Source organism: Telopea speciosissima, chromosome 11 (assembly GCF_018873765.1).
Source record: "Telopea speciosissima isolate NSW1024214 ecotype Mountain lineage chromosome 11, Tspe_v1, whole genome shotgun sequence".
Lineage (NCBI taxonomy): Eukaryota > Viridiplantae > Streptophyta > Magnoliopsida > Proteales > Proteaceae > Telopea > Telopea speciosissima.
Window position 1 is genome coordinate 17,455,299 of NC_057926.1, and position 11,657 is coordinate 17,466,955.

An 11,657-nucleotide genomic window follows, 5' to 3' on the forward strand; every position below is an offset into this window, starting at 1 on the left:
TCCGAGAGGCCTTTTGGGTTTAATGCCATACAGAGGATGGGGTTGTATAGTAACTATGACAGTTCCGGGGAGTAGGTCAGATATGGTGAGGGTGGAGGGCCCGAGAGATTGATGAGGAGGATGATGACATTGAGTTAATGGGATCCAGACCATATGCTCCATGAACTTTTGGTGCTCGAGAGGGAGGTGGGAGTGATGTTCTGTTGGCCATCAGGCGGATGAACCTGAGGATGATGGAAGGTTTTGAAGATGTCAAGAAGCAGTTCTCCTCTCAAGGTCAACGTCTCGAGAGAATGGAGAAGGAATTGAACTACATCAACACCTTTCTCGGCCATGGTGGTGGTGAGAGGATTGATGGCCGCGATGGCATGGAGGATTAGCCCACTTCTCTCCCAGAAAATTTGAAGTTGTTTTATTCAGGCTTTTTATTTGCTTGTCTTTGAGTTGGGATATTGTTGGAACTATTTTCTTTTAGCTTTTCTTTGTTTTCTTACTGTTCTCTCTTTTTTTTTGATCAGTTGATTTGGGAAGTTTGGTAGTGGAATTGTATCTTTTTGGTTGGGAAGGATGGAATTATGTATTTTGAGTTGGGAAGGACACAATTGCCTTCAAGGAGGAATTTGGAACAACTTGGTAGTTAGATTTGGTTTTACATATATATATGTTTATATATTTACTTATTTCCCTCATCTAGATCATTTTTTGACAATTGTGGGTTGTTAGTTGTGATTGCCCATGTATCACTCACTTAGGACCTAACAAATCACTGTCACAGTTATCACTTAATAGCCTATGTTTCAAGTCCTAAATTCCATGTTTGCCTATTATGTTCTAGGTTCTCAATTTCACCACAATCAGTCTTCTCCTATATCTGCATACACTTATTTATGCTCTTGAGGCTTTTAATTTAGAACCTAGTTGTGGAGGGTAAATCAAGAGGTTACGCCAGACTGTGGTCGGTGCAGAGCATCATTGCTCGATACCACTCTGTCACGCCCCCATCCCAATGAAAGATATTTTACAACAAAGGGGATGACTGGGACGATAGGTGTCATCCCAATACCTACCGGGATCACAGATACAGTGTCCCAAGCCACAGTCCACCCTGTTATCAAGTCATGGTAACAGTGGGGAACACATCCAATGGAATAAATCGTTCCAATGTCAGAGTTGGTGGAAGCAAAATTCATTTAAATCATATGAATATAGAGCATCAGTTCTCTAATGATAACACATAATACAATTTCAATATCTCGTAACCATCCATTTCTCTCCATATATTTACACATAAAGTTTATACATGAATGAAGATGAGTATAGAAATAAATAAATAAATCACGCCATTATGGCACCATTCTTGGGTGTACATCGACATCCAAGTCCCATCACCCGGCTCCGCTTGATTAACATCCATAGATGCTCATCAAGAGATTACCTGCATATCTACTAAAAAGGGGTTGTGCAACTGGGTTAACTCCACAAGCTAGTGAGAGAGCAAAAGGGAATGCACAAACACACAATTTCAAGCAATTCATGATGTATGTTAATGTTAGATTCATTTTCCCCCTAGCACACAAATTCTAAGTCAAGTGTATGCTACTGTGATAACTCAGGAGACACTGAGGGTCACTTAACTTAGTGCCCCAATGAAACCTCAGTTATCATGAGGGAGCCTATGCTGGTAGAAGCCATCAGACCACCCAGTGGCAAACCCCGATAGCCATCACTACCCCTGACCTGGCCTCTCTCCCCCACAGGTAATAGGTGCTCAGACTATCCAACACATAAACCCCTGTTGGTAAGGGTCGTAGCATAAGGGAGCAAGAATCCTAACCACATATATACTACATACAAGTCCTATCGCCCCGAGAGGTATTTCAGGTGCATCAATGTCCCATTCCATCTAGTACCCGGGTACCAACACGGCACGGCACATACAGATCAGGATGCTAATTAACAAGTTTCATAATTAAATCTGGGGTTTCAGTACCGATACACCCGACACTGTAACCCGATACAATAGTGAGAAAAATATCACATCACATTCATAGCAGTTCACATTTGAGACAAATAATGTAATGCGTAAAATGCTTATATTTCATATAATAGCATGATAATTATTTCTTAATATATATATATTCAACCCCAAACAAATCACCCAAAACCCACTCACCGAACTCAGGTATCACCCGGCGTGGTTGACATGAATCTCACTGGTGCACCTTCTATCCATTGAGTTGGGTAGCCTAAGAATACAAAAGTAAACATCAAAAGATGTATAAAGGGGTCCTATGTTATGCCCCCAATTTTCAGCCAAGACAGCTCGGACTGAAGGAACAGGGTGAGTCCATCCCTAACTCCGTTTAGGCTAAAAAGTTAAAACATGAGGGACGGATCCACAGACGGAACTACCACCTGGATCAGTTCCTACATCTGTTCGAACCTTGAGACACACCCGAGAGCGAACAGAACTATGGACAGTAGCGCCTTATGAATATGTCCTTACATCCGCTCGATCCCTAAGACATTCCCGAGAGGGAATGGATTCACGGACGGAGGCAACAGAGTAAATCCGTTCCTGCATCCGTTCGAATCCAGTCACTGGGATACACTGGACAGACTGACGGACGAAACCACGACAGTGACTCCATTTATGCATCTGTCGAAGTTCTTTCTGAGATTTCTTAGGGTTTTCCCCTCCAGCTTGGAACCTGGAGTTCACAAGGTACTCAGGGTCATGGAGGGGTGTCCTAGGTCTCCCTAGGGTCACTAGAACCTAGGCTTATGTCAAGGATCCAAGATCACATAAGGGTCTAGCTCCATTTGGTCCAAGGGTAGGGTTTGGTGGTTTAGAACCAAGGAATTAGCAACAATGGCTGCAAAGTGGTTGGTAGGAACCTACATTAGGGGTTGGTCTTCACCATTAGAGTCCCATTTAAGGGCTAAGCCTCACCTTGAGTCCCAAATGGAACCCTACTTTAGCTCAAGCTTAAGGAATCTACTTCAAATCAAGAATGTACAAGGAGAAGAGGAAGAGACCAAGAGTTAGAGCTTACCTTAGTGAGTGGAGCTCCAATCCCAGCCCTAGCCAGCCTTGAAGATTCACCTCCTCTTCCTTTCCTTCCTTATCTTCTTCTCCTTCTTCCCTTTTTCTTCTTTTCTTCAAGCATTGATTGAGCAATAGGAGGGAAGGTAGGGCAGCCTGTTACATCTGTACCCAGATTTGCTATCAAATAATAATTTCTCTCTCCTATGATGTGTAGATTCTACTGTCGTGTATGCTGGAGAGTTGTTTTCGCTTGTGGTCAAACCTAGCCACAAGATCATTGACCAGTTCACGGGCCAACCTATGGAGGAGAGGTTCCTTAACTAGCAGTGGGGAAGATTTATCGATGATGACTTCATCAATCATCCTCCTAGCACGAGTCCACGAAGCGAGGAGTACCGAAAGACGTTGCCTGTGTCCCCACGGCTAAACACCTCCTTTGACGATGAACTTAGTATCGCGGTTGGGAAACTATTCGGGATCTCGAAGGACACATCTTGACGGTCAAGGTGTAAGATACTGACCTTGTGAATGTTACTGTACCCTCCCCTAGTTGACCTTGAAGTGTGGGCCAAAGCCAGATCAATTTCCTTATGTTTTTGCCCTTACAGCAGCAACGGACGCACGAGCGGACTCACCAAGACTGAATCCACCCGTTAGTCCGCCCGTGCTGTCTCGGGCCCCTGTGTGTTTTCCTTATATGGGACCCACACCCAATGCCTCGGGCACTTTATCTAGTCTTTTGGACGAGGTTGGTCTCATCCTTGATCCCATTGGCTGGTGGGCTTACCTTTTGGGTGGACCCATTAGATTGGTAGACCTTTTAATTGAGTTTTGACCCTTAAAGCCCAAGCTAAACAGACCCTAAGTGGGATATGGTATAAGACTAAGACTTAGTCTTTAAGCCTCATTACTTTATTGACCTACCCAAAACGTTGGAGACTTGGAGCATTTAAGACTTTGGTGGAGAAGAGCTTGGAGGGGCTGTGGAGGTGGAGGATCATCCATATATCCAACCTTGAGGTAAATGACCTCACCTACCTCCCTCTCTTTTCCATTTCTGGGTTTGGAGATCCCCTTGGGATCGGTTCCAAGCTTGGGGGATTCTCAGGAAAACCCAATAAACCCTAGTTAATACTCCCTTTGAGACTCACATTCCCTTTCCTTAATGCTTTCATGGCTTGGATGACCCAAATGCTGTTCAAGCATTTGAAACTTAGCTTAGGTTTGGGAAGAACCCTGGAGATGGACCCAAATCCCTTAAATCCCCTTACCTCCTTGAAGGACCATGTGTGTTGGACCTCCAACGAAGGTCTGAGCTCACCTCCCCAACCCTAGGACCCCTATGGATCCATGAATGAAGGGTTGGAGATGATAATCTTTGCAGCTTCCAAAGGTATGGCAGTGAACGAATGACCAGACTCACTGTCGTGCATCCGCTCATTAGTTCGTTCAGCCTAACTTGGCTGTTTATTTTGGACGAAGCCACGAGCAAACCCACCTAGGTGAATCCATCGGTAGCTTAGGTTACTCTCGGGTGTATCTCAGGTTTTGGACGGATGCACGAATGGATCGACGTTCTACGTTCGCCCGTGAGTCTGTTCCATATATTTTCTGGGTATGGCCTGGATGGATCCACGATCGGACTCACCTGGCTGACTCCGTTCCTTTATCCGCCCCTGCTGTCTTAGCCCAAACTTCAATTAGGTTATGGGGACCCTTTGTGGGACCCACCTATACACTTCTAACACTACCTTCATGCTTTCTTAAACTTTAGAATTTGTACGGAAGTACGTGTACTAGAGCAAACCTCACCAAACGACAAGCAAACGAACTGTGATTGGGTTTTGGGTGATGTTTGGACTTGACATATACATATTTATAGATACAATCATATGGAATATAGAATGATTTTTATGCTTGCTTTCATTCTTGACATGTTGCATTTTGCATATAAAACCATGCTGGATATGATTTGATAGGATGTTGATATAATGCTTTACATTGTTATATCGGGTTACGGTGCCGGGTATACCGATGCCGAAACCTTGAAGTTCTTATTATTATATTCATTTCTTGCCATCCTGGTCTGTATGCACCGTGCCGTGCCGGTACTCGAGTGCTGGATGGAATGGGACGTTGATTCACCCGAAATACATCTCGGGACGATAGAACTGCATGTAGTATATCTGTGGTTAGGATTTATACTCCCTTATGCTACGACCCTTGCCAACAGGGGTCTACGTGCTGGACAGTCGGAGCACTTGATGTCTGTGGAGGTGGGAGAGGCCAGGTCAGGGGTAGTAACGGCTATTTGGGGTCTGCCACTAGGTGGTCTATGGCTTTTACCGCCGTAGGTCCCTTATGATAATTGAGGTTTTACTGGGGCGATAGGATAAGTGACCCTCAGTGTGTCCCGAGTTATCATAGTAGCATACACCATGACTTAGACTATTTGTTAGGTGGAAAATATATATTTAATATTTCATGTATCATAAACTATATGTGATTGTGTGTATGTGCACTCCCCTTTCCCCTCACTAGCTTAGTGGAGCTAACCCCTTGTGTACACAACTTTTTAGATTTTGATGTAGGTGATGAATATTTGGCCGGCCTAGATGTACAGTCGGCAGAGTATGATGGTATTGGTACAGAGGAGCCTGGGTACGTGTCAGAGGGACATGGTGAAGGTTGCTCCTATGATGATTGTGCTTATGGGCACTAATGTTACTTTGGGAATTCCCCTATCTTTTGATTCTTTTGGGGCATTATACCCATTATAAACACTTTCTGTAATAACTTACTATTATTTTGAGTAGTTATGTCATGGTCAGCTGGTGTCAGCAATAACTATTATATTATCACCTAGACAGCTGAACATACTGTAACTGCTTCTGTAATTAATGCTTCTGCTCTTTATAACTATTACACCCGCACCCCAAATATACCCAAATACCCCGGGGCAATTTAGACCTTATCTAAGGGTAATGTCCTATGACTATGGTCAACACTGATGACCTTGAACTGGAAATACCATAGAAAGATTCCCCTCGAAGACTTGGAAGTGTGGGCCAGAGCCCCGCAATTTTTCTTGAAGTTTAGGCCATGGCAGCAGTATCGGAGTCACGATCGGATCCACTGCTGGTGAATCCGATCGATAATCCACCCGTGCTGTCATCAACCTTTTTGGTTTATTTTCCTATGGGACCCACATACCCGTGTCTCAGATACCCTAATTGGACTCTTGGACCATATGAACCCCTACCCTAACCATTGATTGGATATTTTGGACCATGAAGTGGGGCCCACAAGGCCTAACTTAAGTAATTAATGGGTTTTATACACCCTAACCTAAACCAAACAGACCTTAGAGGGTAATTAAGTCCTATGGACTTAGGGTGCAACCCAAACAGACCCTAACTAACTAAATGGACCTAATGGTCTAAGACTTGGACCAAACAAGCCCTAGAACTTAACTAAAACCCATTTAAGGCCTAAGGGATTAATTACATTCTAGAGATTAAATACATTCTAGGGACCTAAACCAAACATGGCCCTAAGGCACATTTTAGTTATTTATGGGATGAGCTCTTTAGCTCATTCCCATTTCTCCCATTTTCTGAAACCGGACAAGAAGAGGAAGAAGAAGAAGAAGAAGAGAAGGGAAGGGAGAAGAGAGAAGGCGGCTGCCCTCTCCTCCTACACCTCATCTCCTTCCTCCCCTCTTGCTGTTCGGAGAAGGAAAAGAAGAAAAGGAAAGGAAAGAAAGGAAGAAGGAGAAGAAGAAAAGAAAAGGAAAGGAAGAAGAAGAAGGAAAAGAAGAAAAGAAGGAGGTTAAAGAAGGGGGCTCACCTAGCCCTAGGTTTTGGCTCTCCATTGGAGGTAAGTGACATCTCCCATCTCTCCCTCTCCATTTCTCTAATTTCTAGTTTAGGTTTGGGATTTTGAGATTGGGAATAGCTTGGGTTCCACTTGGAACCCAATGCTCTTGTGTTGGAGCTTGTTTTTGGTTCCTTTAGGTGCCATTGCATACCCTTAATCCTCCCAATGGTGTGTTATACAACCTAAGCCATGAAAACCTAGGGATTGCATCCAAAAACCCAAGATTGGGTTGAGAAATTGGATATAAACCATAGATGCCTTAATGCTTTGTGCCATTAGGGTTATTAGGACCCTATTGAGCCTTAGAAACCATCCCTATAAGCCCTTGAAGCCATTAGGGGCCTTGGGAACCAATTTGGATGAAGTTCGGATTTAAAAAACTCAGTTCTGTTGCGAGCGGACTAAGCAGCGGACTCAGAATTGTGCATCCGCCCATGGATCGCCCACTTGGGTGTGTCTCGGGTGTGTCTCAGAGTTCGACTGGATGCACGGGCGGACTCACACAAACAGAATCCGTTCGTGGATCTGCCCGCAGTTTTACAGCATGACCACTGTTTAGTATTTTGACCATAACTTCGTCTATACATATCGTATCTACGTGATTCAAGTTGTTTTGTAAAATAGACTCAAAGGGATACATTTTATATGAAGAAACCGTGGACCCAATCTAAACATAAGACCCTAAAAAGTGGGCCCAAACCCAGCTAATATATTTTGACAGTAACTTAGGAACATGGTTGTAATCCGGTGACTTCGCCCACATTGTGGCTGCTTATGTAAGACTTAATAAATCTTATTGAAGGTTAATTACTACCTAAATTACCCCCTAAATATATTAATTAATTGACCTATCAAGGTGCCAAAGCCTACCCTTAATGCCCTCAAAACCCTCTTGCTGTCCTAAGGGACTTGTGACCTCAACCTAGATATGAAAAATCCTAAGGAGAGACTAAGCTATGGAATCTCCCAAGACCAATGAATTATATGAGACATTATGCCCTTAGGAAGGTTTAGGACACCCTCCCCTTGCTCATGAGGTTGTTGGATCTCAAGAAGAAGGCTGGGAATCAGACTGACTTAAGGATTTAATTTTTAAAATTTCTTGTCTATAACACTTGGGGCTCCTCTTAGGACCCGTCCACACTTTCTAACCTTATGTTTCACGTATCCCTAGGCTATCTAACCAGTGCGAAAGAATATATATCAAGGCAATTCATACCAAACACCTCTATGAGTGGGTTCTGGGTGATTTTGTTGGGTTTGAATATTATAATATGCAAATCTTAAGCATGTTATTATATAAATATAAGCATTGTGCGCATTGCATCTGTTATCTCATATGTGAACTGTTGTAAATGTGATAATATGCTCACCATTGTATCGGGCTATGGCGCCGGGTGTGCTGGTATCGGAACCCCACTTTATTTAATTATGAAAACTGTTATATGCCATCCTGATCTGTATGTATCGTGCCGTACTAGTACCCGAGTACTAGATGAAATGGGACGTTGATGCACCCGGAATACCTCTCGGGATGATAGAATTTGCATGTAGTATACCTGCGGCTAGGATGCTTGTTCCCTTATGCTACGACCCTTGTCAACAGGGGTTTATGTGTTAGATAGTCTAAGCACCTGTGGTCTGTGGAGGTGGGAAAGGCCAGGACAGGGGTAGTGATGACTATCGGGGTCTGCCACTGGGTGGTCATGATGGCTTCTACCGGCGTTGATCCCCTCGTGATAATTGAGGTCTCACTGGGGCGATAGGATAAGTGACTCTTAGTGTTTCCCGAGTTATCACAGTAGCATATACTTGACTGATAGAATTGTGTGTTAGGTGAAAAATGAATCTAACATTTGCATACATCATTCTGATTGATATTGATTGTATGATGTATGTGCATTCCCCTTTGCTCCCTCACTAATTAGTGTAGCTAACCCCATTGCGCAACCCCTTTTTAGTTGATATGCAGGATGTACCACTCTTGATAAGCACCGTTGGATGCTAATCAAGTGGAGCCGGTGGCTGTGACTTGGATGTAGGTGTACACCCAAGATTGGTGCCCTTAGGGTAATTATTTATTATTTAATTTCGGTATGCATTCCATAATCATGTATAAACTGTATGTTTATTTATAAGGAGAGTAGTGAATGGTTACAAATATTAAAACTATACTATGTGTTATCATTAAAGAATCGATGCTCTATAATTTCATATGATTTAATTTAATTTCACTTCCGCTATCTCTGTATTTGGAATGGTTTATTCCATTTGATATGTTTCTTTCTGTTATCAAAAGGTGATGACAGGGTGGACTGTGGCTCGGGACACTGTATCTGTGATCCTGGTAGGTATTAGGATGACACGTGTTATCCCAGTCACCCCTCCTATTTTGGTAAAATATCTTACATCGGGATGGGGGTGTGACAATAACTCTGACAATGATTGAAAATGTTTATTTCTTTTGCTCAAATGTATCTATTTGGGTGGGCCCTTGGGCGGTGACTATGCGCTGGGACACTGTGTCGTTGATCCTGGTAGGTATTGGGGTGATGCATGTCATCCTAATCACCCTCTTAACTGTGCTTATGATATAAGCTTGGAATAGATGCGTGACAGCGTGGTATCAGAGCGTGATGCTATGCATCAGACATGGTTCACCAAGGACTCTTGATTTACTCTACACAATAGGGTTTGAATTAAAAGCTTTAACAGGCATAATTGGAATGTATGCGAAACATCGGAAGAGGACTAGTTAGGGAGCAATCCGGAAACATAGCAAACAATAGGGACAACATGAGAGTTAAAGAGTTAATATATATATATATTCATGTAAGTTCTATACCCCTCTAGTTGTCTGTCTCAAACCTCCTGAGGAGGCGAGCAACCATATAAAAACCCAAAAAGAGAAAGTTCCAAAACTCCAGCCGGCAAAACCATAATTACATGATAAAAAAAAAAAACAAAAAAAAGAGAGAGAAGAACAAGTAAACAGCAAAATAAAACATTGTTCCTAAACTTTCCACCAGACCACAAAAGAAATTGAAATTAAGAAAGTCAACAGAAACTCCATCAGACTCGGGGTCTAATCCCCCATCCCATCATCACTGCCCTCCTCTCCCTCATCATTGCCTTCATAGTATAGATATGCATTTATGTCATGGATGTCCTTCTCCATTCTTTCGAGGCGATGGTTGTGAGAGGCAAACTGTCCACTGATACCTACAAAGCCATCCAACATCTCTGAATTTAGCCTGGCCAGGTTGAGGTTCATCTGATCTAGGGCATTTATGATTACACACATCTCTGAAGTTCCAGAACTGGAAGCACCAGCAGCATACTGCACTGGACCCTCTCCCTCATCCTCATCACTAGCCTCTGCACCTGCATCCCCACCACCTGCTGGGACCACTGGCTCTCCATCGCTATATGTGTTGACTACAATCTTCATGCGGTCCAAGGAATTCTTTCCAAGTGGTTCCTTGAAGCTTTCACATGGTGGCTCATCACTCAGGCTAACCTGAAAATACTGGAAGATGCGAGTCAGAAGCCTTCCTTAGGGAAGGGTTTTCTCAATTCGGGACTTGAATTGGACTTGCTCCATATGCTTGATGATGGCATAAGGCAGACTTATCTAGTTCCCCTGATGTAGACAATACCCCAAAGTAGCAGACATAAGAGAAGGCTCGGTGTTATGCCCTTTGACCGGCACCAGGTTTGACTTGACTATCATGGTCAAAATCCTCTGAGAATAACCGAAATCAGTTAGATTTACCCGACTTTCGTGCTTGTCATTGGGTAGGATCTTGTACAGGTGTTGGTACTCTGCCAAAGACATACAAGACAAAGGATCTCTCTTAGACGGATGATATAATCGAGGCCTAAGAGAACTGACCCCTAGGATTACCCCCAACTCTATCTCATTGAATGAGATGTTGACTCCCTTCACAAAAGTGTTGATTCGAAGCTTCATCCTCCTACTTTTTATAAGTTGATCCATGACTCTATGTTCCCGGCTACCTGGATACGGGATCTCGAAAGGATCTTTGAGGTGCTACCGTGTAGTGATCTCGATAAAATTTGATGTGCTACCTTTCAACTCCGGGGTGACGCTGATATATGGTGGCGTTCCTCGAAGGATCATTTCTGGGTCAAATACCCCAATGCGACTTGGGCTCAATTTAAGGAAGCTTTTCTTAAGAACTACTTTCCAAGGAATTTTTGAGAAAAGAAGGAAATTGAGTTCATGAGCCTCAGTCAGGGATCCAAGTCGGTCCTTGAAGATCAACAAATCTTTAAGGAGTATTTCTACTTTGCTCCAACCCATTTGAAGACTGAGGACGTGAAAGCAAGAAGATTTGAGAGAGGGCTTAGAGCCAGTTTGAGTACTTCGGTGGTACTACACAAGTACCCCACCTATGCAGAAGTGGTTGAAGCCGCCAAGCTGATAGAAGACCAGCAGAGGGAAAATTATCGGGCTATACAGGCAGGCAAGAGGCCAATGCCATCTCATGACTCTAGGGGACCCAACAAGTTCCAGAGGAGAGGGGCTTATACCAATGCAGTCCCAATTCAGTCCCAGAGACCTGATGCGGCTCAAGTACCCAAAGTTGTACCTGCTTCTCATTATGGGGCTCAGACTTTTATTTGTTACAACTGCAAGGAGTCTGGCCATATGGCCTAGGATTGTCCACAACCACAACAATCTGGTTCATGGCCAGTTGTGACT